Source organism: Prosopis cineraria, unplaced genomic scaffold, assembly GCF_029017545.1.
Source record: "Prosopis cineraria cultivar Desert tree isolate PC_DT_omini unplaced genomic scaffold, ASM2901754v1 PC1, whole genome shotgun sequence".
Taxonomy (NCBI): domain Eukaryota; kingdom Viridiplantae; phylum Streptophyta; class Magnoliopsida; order Fabales; family Fabaceae; genus Prosopis; species Prosopis cineraria.
Genome location: NW_026555332.1, coordinates 59679042 through 59685245, shown reverse-complemented (window position 1 = coordinate 59685245; position 6204 = coordinate 59679042). Strand labels below are relative to the sequence as shown.

Genomic DNA, 6204 nt, shown 5'->3' with positions numbered 1-6204 from the left:
CCTTGGGCCTCGACTCGGTACTGGACTCTGGCCCATCACTGGACCAAAGCCGACTTTTATGTAACAGGTGGTACTGTGGTTATTCCTCACCACTGCCTCTCCAGGGTCTTTTGGAACCTCCCCAGACTCGAACCTCCAACCTCTACCACCTTAATGAAGTTGAGGCGAAGTCTGGTACCATTGAACCAACTTGGTTCAATGGTACCAGACTTCGCCTCAACTTCATTAAGGTGGTAGAGGTTGGAGGTTCGAGTCTGGGGAGGTTCCAAAAGACCCTGGAGAGGCAGTGGTGAGGAATAACCACAGTACCACCTGTGGGAAAGTCGGCTTTGGTCCAGTGATGGGCCAGAGTCCAGTACCGAGTCGAGGCCCAAGGGGTGGCTCCGTACTGTTACATCTCACCTCAATCTCACTCAATCGTGTTCCATCGCCTTCTCACCTTCGAAGTCTCACTATAGTCTGACAATCAGCTTTCTCATCTACAATCCACTATACCTTTAGCAGCTTCGACCTTTTAGTGTTCCCGACAATATATGTATATTATTGCACATATGTTTTTTAGCATCTCCTGTTGGTTGAAACAACTAACCATAATTTAAAAAAATATTATTTAATATTGGAATGATAAGAGAACTAGAGAAAGATTACAAAAAGATAGAGAAAGTAATATTGGGATTCTTTATTATGCTTCTATTGAAGAGGCCATTTCCACCTCATCTGAGAGAGACCAATGACATCATATCTTGACTCACTAATTATTACTCACTATTTTGGATAGAATATAATTTAAAACAAGTTTTTGTCCTTTTCCTCCTCTTCTTGGACAGAATCAAAGATGATAAATTATCAATTTATTCTTTTCCTCTACCTTTATCACCTTTATCTTCTTCTTCATCTTCAAGAAAATAACAATTTTCATTAATTCGAATGATAAGAAAACATTAAGAAGTGACAACTATTGAAGATTTTGTTATTAGTTTATAGCCTTGCTAGACTACCTAACATACATGATTTATAATTTGCATCAAAATATCTTACAACCCTTTTGACAAAAATATATAAAGGGTTGAATCTTCTTTTATACTTAAGATGCTTCAGTTTTGTCATATTCACAATCCAAAAAAATATTAGTCATCATTGCAAATTGTAGAAGACAGAAGCTAGCTGAATTCACAAAATATACACAAGAAGGATGCCATGTCCACATCATATCATAGCTTGGATTTGAATTCCTACATGTCTTGCGTGTATGACCCAGTTGATGACATAGTAAATAGTGATAAGTCTTTTTATTTTGAAATTGTGACTCCCTTCTAGAAGTTTGTGGCTTCCTCGGAAGACGATTGGTCCTTAGTGGTAGGAGGAAGATTTGGTCTCTGATATTTAAAATGTTGTAGTCATTTAAATATGACATGTCTATTATAACACAACAAGAATAATGATAAACCAGTGTATCTTCTCTTGTGTAGTGATTTTGTAATAGTCTTCGATAGAATTGCATACATTACCCTACATTAGCTTGATGGCAGTGCAAGCTTGTGGACACAGAATCCTTGACAATTGCCATATTGCACAGCTGCATTCACGTAAGCTAAGATCAACATATAAGTCCCCATATGCAATATGTATACAAACCCCATTTCCTCCATAATGCTTTGTAAACATTTATTCAGCTTTAGCCATATGGTTTCTTAATTTTACCTCAATATTGGGACTAACACCATTTTTCCAAGTAAAGAGAACCATTTTGGATGCATGCATCTTACGAGCTACCTTTTCTCTATACTCATAAATCAATTATGCAACACCATTCCTTCTCTTGGTGACCATCTATGTATTAAATGACTATGTAAAATTTATAGGTATATTGTCCTATCAATGTCCTCATAATTTTCAAGCCATTAGGCTAATTTTGGATTGAAATTTCTCATGTTTTTCATTGCTTCATTAAAGTCATCGCAAGCATGCATGTGTAATGCTATAACTATTTTTCTTATATTCGCAACTTTATATTAATTATTTACAACAACTTTGATTTATATATTTACAACATAATTGAAAATAATATATCATTTATCCATTCAAAGTCAGAACCCATATCCATATTATTTAATGTTACGCATAAGAGAAAATGAAGATCTTAATCATTTACAGCATATTAACCTCATTAACTCAACTTTCATAAATGAGAAATGAAATTTTCAAATGAGAGAAGAATTTATCCACATACAATAGAAGAGATTTCCTTTACCCCAATGTGAGTTAATAGAAGAAGAGAATGGTAGCTTATATATCTTTGTCATTACTCGTGTATAGTAGCTGAAAAAACGTTAAGAGACAAAGCATGCCAATGAATTTGTGTTGATGTTTGAAATTTTTTTTTAATTAAAGGTAATTTAATAATTTATATTAACTCTTTAATGACAAGAAGTCCTTAAAGACTTTAAAAGAATTATGCTATTTTAAAATATTAAAATATTATTTACATAATTTAAAGAAATTTACTATTATTTTTTTTAAAAAAATTGTTGATATATACATGTGTGTGTATATATTTTGCATCTGTTACACAAACTCCATATAGCATAAAAAGAATTTTACTATCATTTTTTTTAAATTGTTGATATTTTTTTTATCTGTTACACAACTCCATATGGTGTAGATATTTTGTTTTTTTAAACAATGAAAGATACCATGTGCCATAGAAAATGAGATAAGAATCAAAAGTGTAAGAATGAGTTTTTTTTGGGGAGGGGGGGTTTGACTTTATCAGTACCCTTTGTGATTTCCGAGTTCGTACGAGATAGGATTTGGGGTTGGGATGAATAAGGACGGAAGTCAATTCGTCACAGGTGAAAGTCAACTGCCTCATGCATGAATAATTCCCGGAGAGAATTTTTGGGACAGAAGGAGAGAGAAAGAGAAGAAACTCTGGCAAGGAAAGCAGCAAACCACAGAAGAGAAAGGAATTAAAAAAGACCCTGCACGTTGTTTACGATTTTTCACATTAGACGCGTTTGCCGTTGGAATCGCGAAATTCTCTCCAAACACCCCCCCCAAAAAAAAAAGAAAAAGAAAAAGAAAAGTATCGATTGCCGACTTGCCTCCAGATTTTCGGTTCGCTGTTTGCTCTCATTCTAGCTTGCTTGCTCGTTGCTATTCCACACTTCACCACCCTTACCTCAACCGGGCAGGCAATGGATTTTTGTTAGAAATATGAAAAATATTTCAATAAACTTTTCAATCGAATTTGAATTCCATTGAATTTATTCGATCTGTTTTTATTCTTTTATTTTATTTTTTTCCAATTGTTTTTTATTGAAGCTACTTGTGCCGAGATTTCTTGCTCTCATGAAAATGGATCTTAGAGGACCACTGGTAGTTGGTATATTCGTTTTTGAATTTTGTTGGTTTGCATACGGCAATTTGGTGTTTCCGGTCCACCACAAGTTCAAAGGCCAGGAAAATAGTTTGAGTGCAATGAAAGCTCATGATGTTCGTCGTCGAGGTAGATATCTCTCTGCGGTGGATCTGAACCTTGGCGGCAATGGGCAACCTTCCGAAACAGGGTTTGCTTCTTAATCGATTCTCTCTCTCTCTCTCTCGCTCTATGCGCAAAGGTCATATCTGGAGCTGGTTCTTTTTTATTTTCCCTATCTGCTTGGTTAATTGGCTGCAAAGATCCTATATTTTTCTCTTTTTACTTCGATTAAGTACGTGTAGACTCATCCTTCATCTCGCATATAGGGGTCTTAATTCATACGTCTGTTTCTGATCTTAGAAAAGATTTTGTTGAGATGGGTTGGCCTCATACACTAATTCCAACTATCCTTGTTGGGGGACGGATGGATCCGTGAAAACAATATTGTGTACTAATTTGGTGATTTCATTTTTTGCGGAAAACTATTGTCATCATGATGTGGATGCTCATTTGATTATAGGCTGTACTATACGAAACTTGGGCTCGGGTCTCCTCCAAAGGACTACTACGTGCAAGTTGATACCGGAAGTGACATCCTATGGGTTAATTGTGTTGACTGCGTGACATGTCCGAGGACAAGTGATCTTGGAGTATGTATCTACATTCCACTCTTTCCAATTTTTGGTTGAACGAAAGCACTATGGTGTTGTATGACATTTAATGCATGCTTCTTCAGACCTCAGATTGACATTCTTAAAATCACATACGTTTTCAAATTATGTTGAACCCTTTCGAAGTGGTATGGCTGTATTACAGATAGAGTTGACACTATACGACCCTAAGGTCTCCAGACTTCAGATTTGGTTTCATGTGCGGAAGATTTTTGCTCTGACACATATGATGGTCCAATTGCTGGTTGCAAGCCTGATGTGGTCTGTCCATATAGTGTAACTTATGGAGATGGAAGCTCCACAACTGGGTACTTTGTGAAGGATTATCTTACATTTAACCAGGTCAATGGTAATCTTCATAGTTCTCCAGCAAATAGCACAGTGATTTTTGGGTGAGAACCAGAGAAGTATTATCCATTAGAGTCGTACTATGTTGACATCTGACAGCTGTTTTTAGTCTTCAATTATGTCTTGTGCAATGTCATTCACATTCTATTATTAGTTCTCATTCTGCTTCTCATAGGGGAATTGATGTTATTTCTGAATGGTTATTTGAATTAATTGCTTTATATTTTGTGGATAACTTCCTGTTGTAATTACTTGACTGCTTTGTCTAGATTTCTTGGGGGGTATTTTGAATTCTGCGTTTATTTTTACTTCACTTTTCTTGCTTGTCTTTGAGTCCTTTTTTTTTTAATTGTTTATTGCTGTATAGCAAAACTCCTTTTGGATCACTCATTTCTTAATAACTGGAGGCAATGACATGAACCAAAGTCAGGCTGTGTAAAATAATGTTTTGTGTGCATAGTTTTTTACATCCTTACTAATTCTGTTGACGCCAATTTCAAACTCCCTCACATGCTTTAGAGACTTCTCTTACTGAAATCTGCTCATGTTCTGCTCAAAAACACTTCCAACCTCCCATTTAACATGCCACACGATCTTCCTATACAATTTTTCCTCCTTTGTCTTCCACTTTAGTTGACCCAACCCTCATATACTATGTTTTCCTCGTAGCTGTTCCTTTTATAACTGGGAGCTTTAATCTGTTTATTTTTTAATGTCACAACACACTTAGCTCCGTAAAGGTCAATATTATATCTGGATGCTTTTCTAGACGTATTCTGACTTCTGAGGTTTTGTTTTCCTGATAGGTGCGGTGCTAAACAAATCTGGGGCATTGGGGTCAACTAATGAAGCTCTTGATGGATACTTTGGTTTTGTCAAGCAAATTCGTCTGTGCTTTCACAACTTGCTGCATCTAGGAAGGTGAAAAAAATATTTTCACACTGCCTTGACAATATTCATGGAGGTGGAATCTTTGCCCTAGGGGAAGTGGTGGAGCCAAAAGTCAATACAACAACCTTTGGTTTCTGGACAGTATGTGTAGTATGTTGTCTTTTGTTTTTTTTCCCCATTGCCATGAAGTTTGATCAATAGGATGTCATTAATTGATGATGGTAATATGGTATCCCTCAATAAGACTATCACCATTTCCGCCTATGCTTTTCCATTCCAACCATTTTCATAGCCTGTGTCCCTTTAGCCCTACTACTGAAGTCATAGGCAGCTTCACTACAGCCATCCCTTTAATCCCTTCTGTAATTGGTTCCTGTTGATTCCTCCTCCTCTGTTTCTGTAAGCTCCTCCCCTTTAGCCACCATCATGTGAATTTGCTTGTTCTTACACTTTTTTTATTTGGGCCAACCAAATTTCTCTCCTCACACTTGAAACACTATTCTAACTCTCTTCTCCTATTCATTTAAGCCTTAGACGACCTCTTTCTAGTGGTGTCACTACCAACGCTGCTAGTTGGAGTAGTTTATTGGGATGGTAATCTTTCTTTAGGTGCTCTTGGTTTCTTCTCCACTCTTAGTGTCTGTTGTTTTGTTGTTAGCGAAATCCCCCAGTGATTGGGATAATCAGTGCACTCATGCCAAACAGTTTGAGCTGTGGTTTCACCCATGTTTTGCTCCTCCTCTGCTTTTCGCAATCTTGGAGTTGGACTTTCTCTCCTTTATAGCTTTCTGAAGAACTACACTCTTTCTTGGTGACCCTAGTAATTGGAAAGTATGTCTCCAGCATGAATAGCTACCCTGCAGGACCCTCTCC

At 36.7% G+C, this 6204-nt stretch overlaps 1 pseudogene; it reads left to right on the top strand.

The window, feature by feature from the left end:
- The first annotated feature begins 2815 nt into the window (after positions 1–2815).
- LOC129303009 (aspartic proteinase 36-like) lies at positions 2816–6123 on the top strand (annotated as a pseudogene).
- The last annotated feature ends 81 nt before the right edge of the window (positions 6124–6204 follow it).